The 16628-nt window shown below is 39.2% G+C and overlaps 1 long non-coding RNA gene across 1 annotated transcript in view; it reads left to right on the top strand.

Moving 5' to 3' along the window:
- The window catches only part of LOC137249524 (uncharacterized), a 519870-nt gene that overhangs the window by 358946 nt on the left and 144296 nt on the right, over positions 1-16628 (top strand). The gene's annotated exons all lie outside the window — the stretch shown is intronic.

The raw sequence follows: 16628 nt of genomic DNA, 5'->3' as shown, positions 1-16628 counted from the left end.
AAAGAGCTGAAGCGAGTTAAGTGATTATTGGAGACGAAAAGCGTAATCGTTGAAGGTGAGAGTGGATTTAGAAGCGATGCTGGGCGGGAACTATGATTTTTTGAATGATACCTTTAAATTATCCGACCTACAGAACTCTTTTTTCAAAGGCTTGCAGACTATTTTTGGGCGAACATTTCTCTTAATCCTTTTCAAACATTTTCAGGGATACATGGTGACGTTGCGTGGATGATCTGAATTCTAGGAACTCGTTGTAAATCCCAATTAAACTGAGTTCTTTCTATATAAGAGAAGGTACAAAATCGTTAGGAAGGGCTCTTTGGGATATGGGGAATTGGTAGCAATCCAATAACAAATCTATAAGTTTCCAAAAACAAATAAATATATTTTTTAATAACCTATTTATAACTATTGCGGAAGTAATCGATAACTCTCTGATAACAAATCGATAAATTTTTGGACGGCACTCCGATAGGAAACCTGGTAACAACCCGATAGAAAATCTATTATATTTGATAACACAGGGAAAATTTGCGCTAATAAGTAAACATTTTTTTGATATCTAAGCGATAACCGTTGATTAAAAATCGTTTTTATTTAAATTTGTTTTATTTTAATTTACTTTATTTAATACTATTTCATTTATTTTATTTTATTTTATTTTAAACTGAATGTTTTTAGCGACATTTATATATGTAAATATGATGAACTTTAGCTGGCTCGAGGTCAATAAAACTACGTTGAATAAAACCACAGGTTTTTTAACTTATTTATTCCAATATATTTCGGTTATTCCGCGATAACCGTTCTCAAGGATCTGTGTATAAATGTGATACATACAATTTTCTTATTACCAAAAACAGTCAAAACATAAACAATATTTTTATATATGTACATACATTTCTTTTCGGGTCTTTATAACTTGACGCGGAGCCTAACACTGTCTATTTGATCGTTAGTAAATGACGAAACAAGTGAGCAACGCCATCGGTATCCGTTTTGTAGTTTAGCCGAATGTCTGGTGGAGTGTTAATTATATGTAACATTTCTAGTGTAAATCGTTTGGTGTAGTGTTGTTCTTGTTGTAATATTGTTACTTTTTCGAAGTTGAGGGAGTGGCCGCTACTTGCACAGTGTGCCATAAGTGCAGTTTTTTGTGTATTTGAATGATGGCACTGTTTAACGTCGCATTTGTGTTGTGCTAGTCTGGTTTTTAACTTTGATTTCGTTGTGCCAATATACATACTTTTGCAAGGTTCTTGGTTATTGCCGTTACATGGAATTGTATAAATTACATTACTTACTTACTTACTTACTTACTTAATTGGCGCTTAACCGTCTAAACGGTTATGGCCGTCCAACAAGGCGCGCCAGTCGCTCCTTCGCTCCGCCAACCGGCGCCAATTGGTCACACCAAGGGAGTTTAAATCGTTTTCCACCTGGTCCTTCCAACGGAGTGGGGGCCGCCCTCTACCTCTGCTTCCATAGGCGGGTTCCGATAGAAACACTTTCTTGGCCGGAGCATCATCTTTCATTCGCATAACATGGCCTAGCCAGCGCAGCCGCTGCGTTTTAATTCGCTGGACTATGTTGATGTCTGCGTATAGCTCGTACAGCTCATCATTAAATCTTCTTCGGTACTCGCCATCGCCAACGCGTAGAGGTCCATAAATCTTTCGAAGAACTCTCCCAAAGCCGCTTCATCTGCTGTTGTCATGGTCCATGCTTCTGCCCCATATAGCAGGACGGGTACGATAAGTGACTTGTAGAGTATGATTTTCGTTCGTCGAGAGAGGACTTTACTTTTCAATTGCCTACCTAGTCCAAAGTAGCATTTATTGGCAAGATTGATTCTTCGCTGGATTTCAGTGCTGATGTTGTTGCTAATGTTGATGCTGGTTCCCAAATGAACGAAGTCTTTTACTATTTCGAAATTATGGCTGCCAACAGTAGCGTGGTTGCCAAGGCGCATATGCGCTGACTCTTTGCTCGATGACAGCAGGTACTTCGTTTTGTCCTCATTCACCATCAAACCCATCTTTACCGCTTCTTTTTCCAGCTTGGAGTAAGCAGAACTAACAGCGCGGGTGTTTAGGCCGATGATATCAATGTCATCAGCATATGCCAGTAATTGCACGCTTTTATAGTATATTGTTCCAGTGCGGTTAAGTTCTGCAGCTAGTATAATTTTCTCCAGCATCAAATTAAAGAAATCGCACGATAGGGGGTCACCCTGTCTGAAACCTCGTTTAGTTTCGAACGGCTCGGAGAGGTCCTTCCCAATTCTGACTGAGCTGATGGTGTTGCTCAACGTCATATTGCACAGCCGTATAAGTTTTGCGGGGAAACCAAATTCAGACATAGCGGCATATAGGCAGCTCCTTTTCGTGCTGTCGAAGGCGGCTTTAAAGTCGACGAAGAGGTGATGTGTGTCGATTCTCTTTTCACGGGTTTTTTCCAAGATTTGGCGCATTGTGAAAATCTGGTCGATGGTAGATTTACCAGGTCTGAAGCCGCACTGATAAGGTCCAATCAGCCGGTTCACGGTGGGCTTCAATCTTTCGCACAATACACTTGAAAGGACCTTATATGCGATATTAAGAAGGCTGATTCCACGATAGTTGGTGCATTTTGCAGTATCCCCCTTCTTGTGGACTGGGCAAAGAACACTTAGATTCCAACCGTCGGGCATGCTTTCGTCCGCCCATATTTTGCTAAGAAGCTGCTGCATGCGCCTTACCAACTCCTCGCCGCCGAACTTGAATAGCTCCGCAGGCAATCCATCAGCGCCCACGGCCTTGTTGTTTTTCAATCTGGTTATTGCTATTCTAACTTCCTCATAATCGGGCGGGGGGACATATATTCCATCATCATCGATTGCGGGATCGGGTTCTTCATCTCTGCGCGGTGAATTGCTGCCTCCATTTAGGAGAGCAGAGAAGTGTTCCCTCCATAATCTAAGCACTCTCTGGACATCAGTTACAAGGTCGCCGTTTTCATTCCTACAGGAGTTTACCCCGGTCTTAAAACCTTCCGTCTGTCGCCGTATTTTTTGGTAGAATTTTCGGGCGTTATTCCTGGTGGCTAGCAGCTCAAGCTCCTCGCACTCACGCCTTTCTGCTTCTGCTGTTTTCTTCCTGAAAAGGCGTCTCTCTTCCCTTTTCAACTCACGATAGCGTTCACACGCTCCTCTTGTCGCGCTCGCTTTTTACGTAGCCCTGCAGGCAGCGTCTTTTCTTTCGGTTGCAACGCGGCATTCTTCATCATACCAGTTGTTTTTTCGTGGCCGCCGGTAACCAATTTTTTCCTCGGCGGCAGTATGAAGTGCTTTGGAGATATGCTCCCACTGCTCCTGTATTCCTTCATGATGAGTTGTGCCCTCAGAGAGCAGGTGTGAGAGTCGAGTTGCGAAATCATTGGCAGTCTGTTGTGATTGAAGCTTTTCGACGTCTAGCTTTCCTTGTGTTTTTTGTTCCTTGTTTTTAGCCGCGTTGAGGCGGGTGCGTATTTTGGCTGCAACGAGATAATGGTCCGAATCGATGTTAGGTCCTCGGATCGTTCGCACATCTAAAACACTGGAGGCATGCCGTCCGTCTATCACAACGTGATCGATCTGATTGCGAGTATTTCGATCAGGAGACAGCCATGTAGCTTGATGTATCTTTTTATGCATGAACCTCGTGCTTGATATGACCATGTTTCGAGCACCGGCAAAGTCAATCAGCCTCAGTCCGTTAGGAGAAGTTTCATTGTGTAGGCTGAACTTTCCGACTGTAGGGCCAAAAACACCTTCTTTGCCCACCCTGGCGTTAAAGTCGCCAAGCACGACTTTTATATCATGACGGGGGCAGCGCTCGTATGTGCGTTCTAATTGTTCATAAAAAGTGTCTTTCACCTCATCGTCTTTCTCCTCTGTCGGCGCATGGGCGCAGATGAATGATATATTAAAAAATTTTGCTTTTATTCGAATAGCGGCGAGACGCTCGTCCACAGGCGTGAACGCCAGCACTTGGCGACAAAGTCTCTCTCCCACCACGAATCCGACGCCGAAACTGCGCTTATTCGCATGGCCACTCCAATATATGTCACAATTTTTGATCTTCTTTCTTCCTTGCTTCGTCCAACGCATTTCTTGGATGGCGGTGATGTAAGATTTTGCTTTGACGAGGACATCAACCAGCCGGGCATCTGCACCAATCCCATTCAGGGAGCGGACGTTCCAGGTGCATGCCCTCAATTCATTGTCCTTCAAACGTTTGCCATGGTCGTCATCAATAGAGAGTGTATTTATCCGAGGCTTGTTGTTATATTTCATTGGAGTATGGTTTTACGTGGCGGGTCCCAAGCCCAGCGCACAACCCACTCAGCGGGGGTGAAAATGTTACTTGGCACGTTTATATAGCGAGCCGCTTGCTCCAAGACAGACGCCCGCTTGCAGCCGCACCTAGAGGTGTACAGACGCTGCCGATGAAATCTCCCCCGGCTAGCCCTTAAACCGATTATGTCAGAGTGGCCTAGCCAGGTTTGCGCCTTCTCACATTAGCTCACCGCTAAACGGGTGTTTAGCGGCTACCCAGAGGATACTTGGCCGCAAGCGACCGGCAGTAGTGAGCTGCTTGAACCGCATGCAAAAGAATCGCTCTGGCCATTCCCAGGTGAATGGCGGTCAGAAGCTTTCCCCACTTTCGTGGACTTCTACACACGGCCCCACCCTCCAAAATTACATTACTTTTTTCTAATTGAGGTATTTTTGACTTAGTTTTGTTGAACATGGATTTCAGAGTGTTCGTTGGCTTATGGGCTATTCTTACTTTTTCTTTATCATAACAATCTGACTAGCGAAGTTCTGATAAATGAGGTACATAAGTGACGGATTTGAAAATTTTTTTAGGGGTTTCACGGTCTTGTTGATTTTTTGTAAATTTGGCTCTTTTTAATAGTGTTTTTATCATGTTTTCCGGAAATTCGTTGTCTTTTAATAGTAATTTTGCTTCTTTTTTGATCTCATTGTGGTAAGCTTCGTCTGTTATCTGCAACATACGTCGTATACAGCCCATTGCTGTATTTATTATCATCGTTTTGGGATGTTTCGAATGAAAGTTGATGATTGGTCTGGATGCTGTTGCTTTTCTATACCACTTTAGTTTTAGCTGATTTCCTCTGCGGATTATAATAGAGTCAAGATACGGCAGTGAGTTTTCTTCTTCAAGTTCTATCGTGAATTTAATATTTTTGTCAAACGAATTTAATATGTTTAGCGTATTTTGTACTTCATCCTCCCGTATGATCACAAATAAATCATCGACATATTTGGTTAATATTCTTAGTTTACGGCTTAGCTTTTCCATCGTTTTGTTGAGCAATCCTTCCATTATTATATCCGCTATGACTGGGGAAGCCGGGGATCCCATTGACATTCCTTTCAATTGTGTATATACCGTGTCATTAAATTTGAAGTATCTAGTTTCTTCAATGCAAAATTTAAGTATTTCCATGAAAATTTGTTTGGGTATATTAGTGTGTTCTTTTATAACCGCTCATTTTTCTCGAATTATGTCTAATGCTAAATTTGTTGGTATACTGGGGAACAATGACACCACGTCAAATGAGATGAGTTTTTCATGATCATAAATAAATGTGTTATTAATTCTTTCTTTAAATTCGTATGTGTTCTTTATGTTGTAAGTGGAGTTCGACGTTACATTTTTTAAAATATTCACGATATATTTGCACAAACCGTATGATGGTGAACCAGTTGCAGAACAAATAGGTCGAAGTGGCGTTCCTTCTTTTTGTATCTTGGGAAGTCCATAAATCCTGGGTGCTAGCGCGGTGGTCGTAGTTAATTTGTATTTTTCAGCTTTTGAGATACACCCGATTTTGAAAAGTTTCTCTACGAGACTGTTAGTTTTATTTTGCAACCTTGATGTAGGATCCTGTCTTTGAATACGATAAGTAGTCAAGTCATTTAAAATATCACCTATTTTGCTGTTATAGTCATTTATGTCCATAGCTACGGTTTTGTTTCCCTTGTCCGATGTTAAAATTCTAATATTGTCATTTTTGCTTAGAAATTTCTGCGTCTGTTCCACTGTGTCTAATATTGCACGGTCTATTGCACTTTCCTTATTAGTTGTTGTATGATTTTTTATTAAAAGCGTGAGTTTAGTGCGGGCTTCTTCTTGTGTCTCTTTTTCTTTATTGCTCTGTATAAATTCCTCTCCGTCAGCAATATACTGGAAGAGTGGGAAACGTTGATTTTTTACCGGTAACGCGAACTTCGGTCCCTTTGCGAGAAGCGCTTTGATATCTTGTGGGAAGTCGATTGTCGTTTTGTTTACAAACCAATCTTCGTGGTTGTTGTTAGTAAGTATGCTATTTTGTTTGTTTCTTAATTTCTCATGTTTTGCCACTTGCCTTTTTTTTTACCAATGTTGTTAGTTTATTTGTGACGTTTTCTTCATTTTCCATAAATTCTCGTAGATCATCTGCACTCAAAGCTTTCTTTAGTTTTTTTGTTATGTCATCCAATCGCTTATTTTGTCTCTTTAGTATGTTGTGTTTGTGTTTAAGAAGTAGGTTTAATACTTTTGTATGATAATGGTGTGTATATTTGTCTAACGTTCTGTCTATGTTTTGATGTATTTCTCGTTCATATACAAATAGTTTATAAGATTTTGAACAATTTTTAATAAAATTAGGTATAAGTTTAGATTTTCTGCATTTTAACAAAAATTTTATACTAGACTTAAGCTTTACCACTTTCTTCGATGTAACTTGAAACTTGTTCATTATCCATTTGGAGTTGTTGTTTTTGTTCTTTATATCTGCATAACCCATTTTTGCTGTGTCTATGCTTACGGCGTGCCTTCCGTCTTTGTAAACTGAATGTTTTTAGCGACCTTTTTATATGTAAATATGTTGAACTTTAGCTGGCTTGAGGTCAATAAAACTACGTTGAATAAAACCACAGGTTTTTTAACTTATTTATTCCAATATATTTCGGTTATTCCGCGATAACCGTTCTCAAGGATCTGTGTATAAATGTGATATAAACAATTTTCTTATTACCAAAAACAGTCAAAACATAAACAATATTTGTATATATGACCATACATTTCTTTTCACGTCTTTATAACTTGACGCGGAGCTTAACACTGTCTATTTGATCGTTAGTAAATGACGAAACAAATGAGCAACGCCATCGGTATCCGTTTTGTAGTTTAGCCGAATGTCTGGTGGAGTGTTAATTATATGTAACATTTCTAGTGTAAATCGTTTGTTGTAGTGTTGTTCTTGTTGTAATATTGTTACTTTTTCGAAGTTGGGGGTGTGGCCGCTACTTGCACAGTGTGCCATAAGTGCAGTTTTTTGTGTATTTGAATGATGGCACTGTTTAACGTCGCATTTGTGTTGTGCTAGTCTGGTTTTTAACTTTGATTTCGTTGTGCCAATATACATACTTTTGCAAGGTTCTTGGTTATTGCCGTGACATGGAATTTTATAAATTACATTACTTTTTTCTAATTGAGGTATTTTTGACTTAGTTTTGTTGAACATGGTTTTCAGAGTGTTGGTTGGCTTATGGGCTATTCTTACTTTTTCTTTATCATAACAATCTGACTTCGCTAGTCGTTCTGATAAATGAGGTACATAAGTGACGGATTTGAAAATTTTTTTTTAGGGGTTTCACGGTCTTGTTGATTTTTGTAAATATGGCTCTTTTTAATAGTGTTTTTATCCGTTTAAGATAGATATATCTGGCACAATTATTAATCAGTAGTTGATATTTGTTCATGGAAGCTTTATCCAGACAACCGTATATCAATTCATGGTAAGATATTATTGGTATTAATAGACTTTTGACAAGTTAAAGTTTTATATCTTCTCGAATAAAATAAGCCGTTTTCCATAAATGCCTTAACATATAATATAACCTACTAATTGAGGAATTTACATGATCAACACAAGTTAGATGCTTATTTAAGATAAATCCAAGAGTTTTGACATTCTTCTCATATTTCACAACACTTCCATTTATAACTATCGGAGAAATGGCATTCAGATTGTAGGAAAAATGTGAAATAGCGATCGCCTGTGTTTTGGATGCATTAAGGTGTAGCTTGTTCTTTTTATACCATTGAAATATAGCTTCTAAATCTTCATTTAATCGGGAAACTAAATCCTCTATTAAGCCAAGAGAGGCAGAAAGGTATATCTGAGCATCATCCGCGTAGTGATGAATGGATACTTTACGACAGCATTTTTCTATGTCATTAATGTACAAACTAAATAAAATTGGACCAAGAATAGAACCCTGTGGAACCCCAGATTTTACTGGTAATAACCTGGATCCACGATCCCCACATATTACCCGTTGGTACCTGTTTGTCAAATAGCTCTCAAGCAGCTTCACAGCATCGCTACTGAATCCAAAATATTTTTTTAGCTTATGCAGGAGAATTCTGTGGCAGACCGTGTCGAATGCCTTAGAGAAGTACAATAACGTAAGAATTGTGAGTTCGCCATTGTCAAATTTTGGTCGTATGTCTTCTAAAACCTTGAGCATAGCGGTTGAGCAACTATGTCCAATGCGATAACCTGACTGATTTTCCGAAAGCAGATTTTCTTCAGTCAGATATTTCGTAATCTGGTTCGATAAGAGCTTTTCCAAAACTTTTGATAAACACGGAAGAATACTTATTGGCCGAAAATCACATGGTTGGGAAGCATTACCCTTTTTTGGAAAAGGTATAATATTAGCCACCTACCAAGCATCAGGAAACCTTAGAGATGTTAAAGCAAAATTTAAAATATGCGTTAATGGAGCAATCATATATGGTAATATAAGTTTAATAAATCTTAGACTTATTTTATCTTCCCCTGTTGCATTTGATTTTATTGAAAATATGGATTGTATTGTTTCAGATTCAGTAATATTAGAAAAGTTAAATTTACTGCACCAATCAAACAAAGAATCGTCGCTGGAAATATTTGACTCACTCTCATTCGGTAACTTGGTAGCAAAGAAATCATTCATTACATCAGCCTCAATCGAGCATTCCGATTTTAAATCATTCTTAATACCAAGTTGTTTTAGATTATTCCAGAGAATCTTTGGTGGCAGTCATACATCAAGTTTGCTTCGGAAATAACCCCTTTTGGCATCCCTAGTAATTTTCGTAGCTCTGTTTCGCAATATCTTATAAGCCTGCCAGTTTTCTTCACAAGGAGATTTCCTCCAAAGTGAATAGATTTTATTTCTTGCTTTTATTGCCTGAAGTACATCTCGACTGAACCGTGGTTGCTTATTTTTGTTCACTCTAATTTTCTTAAGTGGGACATATTTATCAAATAGGTAGTTAACCAAATTGGAAAAATTTTCAACTTTTTTATTTATGTCTGCTTCAAACCAACTGTCATTCCAAGGTAGTGAAGATGCTTCAGCAGCTAAAGCTCTGACATTGATTCTATTGAAATCACGAACGTACAGGTTGCTAATGGAGATAGTATTCGTAGATTGCAAAACTACATTATAACTCAAAAAAATTAAGTCATGGTCGCTAATACCTCCCAGAGGTGAAAGAAGTTGATTTATGATGCAGCTGAGAAATTTAGTTGTTTTTTCTTCTTTGTAAGGCAAAGACCGTCAAGCTATTTTGTAGGTTAGGAAATCTTTTCATAACGCTGTCTGTTTAGAATGATATATCGTTGTAGCGATAAAGACACTATTTGGCGCGTATTATCGATGTTCGTGGTGCTCTGTCAGATAAAGATCCGGTACGTTCCAGTTAAAAACACTATTGAGGTACAAGCCTGACCATTACGGTAACGATTCAACATAACCATATGAGCTCCGTCCCTCAGCTCTCGGTCAATGTAAGGCAGATGGCAATTTGTTGAAAAAGTTTTCCCCGCAACACTCGCAGACTTAGAGCTTTACTATATAACATGAAAAAGTTCAAAGCTGAAAACCATGTGATACTTAAGTTTGCGACAGAAGGTAGTGAGACGCTTGGAAACTTTCTTCTTTGATGACGACAACGGCAAACGTTTCAGGGACTATGATATGAGGGTTTTACCTAAAAAATGCGAGCCATTAATTTGAAAGGCATCACTGCCTAGTTAATAGATTTCTTCCTGAATGCACAGACAGACATCATCGAGTTACTGAAAATGCGAAAGATGCTGCAAGGCATGAAGAAAACTAGCCTTGTTGTTGGTTTTTAGTGAAGCCTCTTCAGCAAGTAATGCGGTGCAAAACTATGAGCTAGCAGCAGTGCTCCGCATCAAGATGATATTCTTCCAATTGGTATACAAATTTAGGTGAGAAAGGTGGGGGCAATGAGAGAGGAATTAATAATGAAGTGGGAAGAGTGAAGGCACAAGGAGTGAAAGTGGGAGTGCTATTGGGAGTGGGTGTGGGTGTAGTTCTTTTCCTAGTCCACAAGAAGGGGGATACTGCAAAATTCACCAACTATCGTGGAAACAGCCTTCTTAATATCGCATATAAGGTCCTTTCAAGTGTATTGTGCGAAAGATTGAATCCCACCGTGAACCGGCTGATTGGACCATCGACCAGATTTTCACAATGCTCTAAATCTGGGAAAAAGCCCTTGAAAAGAGAATCGACACATATCACCTCTTCGTCGACTTAAAAGCAGCCTTCGACAGCACGAAAAGGAGCTGCCTATATGGCGCTATGTCTGAATTTGTTTTCCCCGCAAAACTTATACGGCTGTGCAAAATGACGTTGAGCAACAACATCAGCTCAGTCAGTATTGGGAAGGACCTCTCCGAGCCGTTCGAAACTAAACGAGGTTTCAGACTGGGAGACCCCCTATCGTGCGATTTCTTTAACTTGATGCTGGAGAAAATTATACTAGCTGCAGAACTGAGCCGCACTGGAACAATATTCTATAAAAGCGTGCAATTACTGGCCTATGCTGATGACATTGATATAATTGGCCTAAACACCTGCGCCGTTAGTTCTGCTTACTCCAAACTGGAAAAAGAAGCGGTAAATATGGGTTTGATGGTGAATGAGGACAAAACGAAGTACCTGCTGTCATCGAGAAAAGAGTCAGCGCATATGCGCCTTGGCAACCACGCTACTTTTGGCAGCCATAATTTCAAAATAGAAAAAGACTTCGTTCATTCATTTGAGAACCAGCATCAACACTACCAACAACATCAGCACTGAAATCCAGCGAAGAATCAAATCTTGCCAATATATGCTACCTTGGACTAGGTAGGCAATTGAAAAGTAAAGTCCTCTCTCGGCGAACGAAAATCATACTCTACAAGTCACTTATCGTACCCGTCCTGCTATATGGGGCAGAAGCATGGATCATGACAACAGATGAAGCGGCTTTAGGAGTGTTCGAGAGAAAAGTTCTTCGAAAGATTTATGGACTTCTTCGCGTTGGCGATGGCGAGTACCAAAGAAGATTTAATGATGAGCTGTACGAGCTATACGCTGACATCAACATAGTCCAGCGAATTAAAATGCAGCGGCTGTGCTGGCTAGTCCATGTTATGCGATAGAAAGATAATGCTCCGGCCAAGAAAGTGTTTCTATCGGAACCCGCCTATGGAAGCAGAGGTAGAGGGCGGCCCCCAGTCCGTTGGTAGGACCAGGTGGAAAACGATTTAAGCTCCCTTGGTGTGACCAATTGGCGCCGGTTGGCGGAGCAAAGGAGCGACTGGCGCGCCTTGATGGACGGCCATAACCGTTTAGACGGTTAAGCGCCAATTATGTCAGTAAGTAAGTGGGTGTGTGAATCGGAGTTGGAGTAAAAGTGAGTGTGGTAGTGGGGGTGAGAGTGGCAGTGGATAATGCAGTGTGAGTGGGTGTGAGTGAGAGGGGGATAAATGAATTTCTGGATGGACAAAAAAATGAAAATTGTAGGAAAAAGTAGAAGAGGTGGTATACGGAGAGAAGACAGGAAGCGAGGCTCTCTTTTTGAACATAGGCAAACCAGGACAAAGTCTGCCGCATACACTAGTATTAAATAAAATAACTGTTGAAGGGAAAGTGGGCGGCGCATTGCTCTTTTGAAAATAGTGACGGTAGGGAGCGTTAACAACGGTAAAAATACGTTAACCAAATGAGCACAAGATCAATGGACAAATAAAAATCAAACGTAAATATTGTGAACAAAAATGTAAACATAATTAAGTAAGAAAGAAACAAAAAATATAAAAATTTTGTTAACAAAAAAAATCATTTTTTCGATACAAAAAGCTTATCAACAACAAACTTTGAATCTTTTTCATGTAAATTTTTTGAAACATAAAAAAAAAATTTCACGCGTAGTTTTTATCGTATTATATTGCTCATATATTTTTATGCTTATGGCGTTCATCCTCCTTTTTAATGGCGCAGACACATCCTGCACATGAATGTATGGTTGACTTCTTGCCAATGTTGCTGTGGTAAACAATAATGTGCGAATACACAAACAAAGCACTGCTATATACTACGAATAATAACTGAAAAATAATGATGAAAATAATGTGAATTCAAAGCGTCTGTTGTGCTACCACCACAAGCGAAAAAGGTCGACAATGACCTCTATAGGATATTTTTAATTGGTTGTCGCTGTGTGTGCCCGTGTTGACAGTTGCAAAGGCCCTTTATTGTATTTGTGTGTGTGTGTGTGTGTGGGAGTGCAATATTGTGATGCTTCATGTTTTCGCCAATTTTTTGATATGAACTGATGTTGTTTTGTGACGCAAGACTGCAGTCCTGCATTAATAACAAAATATGTTAATAAAAGGCCTAAATTATTGAAGTATAACAGTAAACAATTGACCTCATTTAAAGCGAGAGCCATAATTGCACAAAATATATTTTATTTGTTTAAAATTTAAATTGGTATTTGTAAATTGTGTAGGTGACATGCGCAGTTATGGTATGGCGTGGCGTATGATGAACATTATATTTATACCGATGAAGCATTCCATGGTATTTACAGGAAGGTTAGGTAAGGTTGAATTGACCGGTCCGTGAGGATGTCACATAGAACGAATGAGTCCACAGTGTTACCAGAAATTTTGCTAAAGGCCAAACTGAAAAACCCCAGCAAGAACCAAGACTGGATGCGAAGCACAAAACGTGCTGAATCGTTTTCTCCTCAAACACGCACTTCCTATATTGGCTGCTACTAACCAGGTCAAATTTTAAATCATGTGACGCCGAAAGGCAGTGTACAGTCCGAATACCTGCCATTGGTCTATAGTCTTCTCTTTTTAATGATAAGAGTAACTTTGTTAATCTAAGCTTGAATAACCTGTACATCTCCTTCGACAATTTGCAGCCTCGCCCTTTGGTCCACACCTTTTCTGCTTTGTCGATAATGTGCCACTCTCACCTTCTACTGATCTCGCCCAATTTTATTTCGAGGGATGCGTCCGTTTTAGATTGCTCATACGCTTTCCATTCTCATCTTTTCCCTCATGGTACCCAAAAAAGGTATATGCGTCGCCCTTTCCTGATGCATTCCAGGGATTTCTTGCACTCTAATCTTATAACTTTAAACGAGCAATTCTTGTTTGTTTGTATAGCCGAACGATCTCGGGAACGGCTCAACTGATTTAAATGAAATTTGGCACAGAGATAATGTATCATCTTCTAAGGCTTTCTACCTAGGTGTTGTCACTGATAATGTTTCACAAGGTTACCACCTATTCGAAATTAAAAAAAAAATTGCATGAGGTATGCCGATATGGGTATCAAACGAAAGGTATTTCACTCCGCATTACAATAAGGACATTTTTGAGTAGGGTTACCAAAAAGTAGAGTTTGATTAATGATGACATGTAGAACATAGTAAGTTATGCAGCATACGCGAAGATTGTCGAGCAAAGCTCGGTCGCCCAGGTACTATACTTTTATATGTTGAATTATTTTAGTATTTTAGTTTTGTGTCTTAATTTTCCTGCTTGGTTGTTAATACAAAGGTTTACAGCTGTGACTTAAGCTGCTTTCTTGCAGTATTTCAATTAATCAGCAGAGTACGCTGCAGACTTTTTCCATTACTTTGGAACCATCGATATATGCGTGTATTGCCCCGTCTGCCATTTGGCTACCTTTTCGCCTACCATAATGAAAATAATATGAATTCACGTCGTCTACTGTTAAATACACAAAAGCGTCAGAGAAAAAAGGTCAAAATGACCTCTCTCTTGGGTTTGAGTTGCGATATGTTAAGAATATATATGCAATTCGTAATGCGGCGAAAATCTACGATTTTCCGTGGAGTGCTTTTATAGGAGAAGGGAAACTTAGAGGAGGAGGCTATGCCAAGATAGATCAAGTATTGCTTCAGCTGTCTGTAGTCGCATTGTGGAGATATCCTCCTTATCTCTTATTTCGGCTGATGTTGGGAAACTTTCTAAAATTGTTCATTCGTTGCCATAACGAAGTCTTTGTGCCTTTAATTGCACTTTATACATATCTCGGGAGAGCTCATACAACTCATCATTAAGTCATTAACTTTGTTTTGTTGATTTTACGAAAGGACGGATAATTGGTTTATATTGAAACGACTTTCAGTCATCCCTTGTCAAGTTTTATTTGGAAATAAACCAGTTTCGGCTTTGTGCCATCTTCAGTGCTATTCTTATATATCTGTGCCGTCCGTCTATGATTTTTAACGAAAATTAGTCCCTCAGTTTTTTAAATATCTTTTTGTAATTTGGTGAACGGTTTTGTTATCATCGGGTCGGACCACTATACCTTACATCTCCCATACAACCGATATTTCCAAGAATAGGGTTTTCGTAGATTTTTTCCTAATTTATAAGATGTAGGCTTGCAATTTAGAGTCCCATCCTTATTTGTTCATTCAAAAAACATCTTAAAACCAAGTTCTGAAGCTTCTTCGATTTCCACAGTTATTACTACGGACATGACAATAAACCTTCTTAAGGAATGTCCTCTCGAATACTGCACACGACAGCTTATTCCTTTTCGGCACCGGCCATGCTCCCAGTGCAAAAATCTGGGCAAATATCATGTGAAGTTCATATAGGGCGATTTTTTTTTTTTTATCGAGATATGACTTTACTATTTAGTTATCCACTCAATTCCAAATAGCACTTGCTGTCTAAGCATGTACCTCCTTTCATTTCTAAGCTGATTTTCATGCTGGTTCCAGGTAGACCAAGTACGCCAAGTTCTTCATCTTGTTCTCATTCACTATAAGACCGAAAAATTCCAACGCGGTTGTAAAGCCTATTGATAGCTACATCACTTGCTTACACCATATGCTACTAGATTTATCTTCCTCAATATTTGGCAATAGAAAAATATATTTACATATGTGGATATCCTTTCACACCCCCTAATTCGTCAATCATTGTCACAGCTGCAAGCTCTAATCTCTATCGTCGTCATTCATTACATTCAAACTTGTACCAGATTTCGTGTAAGTGCACATATTTCCGCTAGGCTCCTATTGTTTTCGAAGACATCTGAATTGTTACAACAATCCATATTTATTGTCCCACAGATATTTATTGTCCCACCATCGGTTTGGCGCGTACAAAGTTTTTGCGAGTCAATGTCAGAGCAGGAAACTGAAGGACGTTTGAATTTGATCAAATACTAAAATGTAAGTGAAGTAACCCTGTAGGAAATGAAACCTGGCGGTTTTACGCTTAATCTATTAAACTTTTGTCATCTTTCAATGGCACTGACGCGTAATGATCTTTTCTAAAAGTAACTATATGGTCGTTATTAATAACCCAACTTCTAGGTAGTTGTAGCTAGCTACAAACTGGTTGATTTTAGGCTAGAATGTAGTTAGTTGCCAATGAAAATAATTTTCTTAAAATAAAGAATATTGAAAAATGCCTTCATGCAAATTGTTTCAGCTTTGGAACAAAAAAATTAAACCATAGCAAAAGAGCGATTAGCAGAAAATCTGAGCTTGAAGCAACAGTATTTCATACAGGGATGATTGGAATTGCAATTAGAAGGTCAGGAAATTACTCTTGCTGTTGTGGTCGCACATCAAATAGGTTGTTGGAGTTCATACCATTAACGTCCTTGCTATGGTAAACGATGTTGGTGCAGCTAAAATTATATGGAGGTGCAAGAGACGCATTCGTCTGTGACTGGAACATAATTGATGGGCAACGGTGGGATATTGAGACGCAGTGAGCAAGGAAATAACAAAAAAGGATACAAAACAAACTTTATCCTGAGAAAAATATAAGAATCTCATATTCCTAGGCTAACAAGGTCTCAAGGTCTTTATGGCCATGTTTGGATATTAAAGGAACTACCTTCCTTCCAAAGCTAAAAATATTTGCACCAATGCTCGGACGTTGGCGCATACCAACAAGCTTCTTCTGATGTGTAGATTAGTTAGGTTCTCAGCCGATGTGCAGGACTGCAAACAAGACGACTCTGATTTCTGGGCGCACAATTTTTGACAGTCTGCCAGAGGTTGGGAAAGTAGTTTCACTTCTACTTGATGAACCTAAGTAGAGAAAGGAAATGATTCGTCGAGGACTACTACGAAGCAATCCGGTTGGAAGAATGTGCCGCCATACGGCACTCACTGTGGGCACTCACAAAGGACAAAAATGCCTCCGAGCGAAAATGTGGGAAATTC

Source organism: Eurosta solidaginis, chromosome 4, assembly GCF_040869045.1.
Source record: "Eurosta solidaginis isolate ZX-2024a chromosome 4, ASM4086904v1, whole genome shotgun sequence".
Classification (NCBI taxonomy): domain Eukaryota; kingdom Metazoa; phylum Arthropoda; class Insecta; order Diptera; family Tephritidae; genus Eurosta; species Eurosta solidaginis.
Note: the sequence above shows the minus strand (reverse complement) of the source record. Positions and strands in the feature narration are given on the sequence as shown.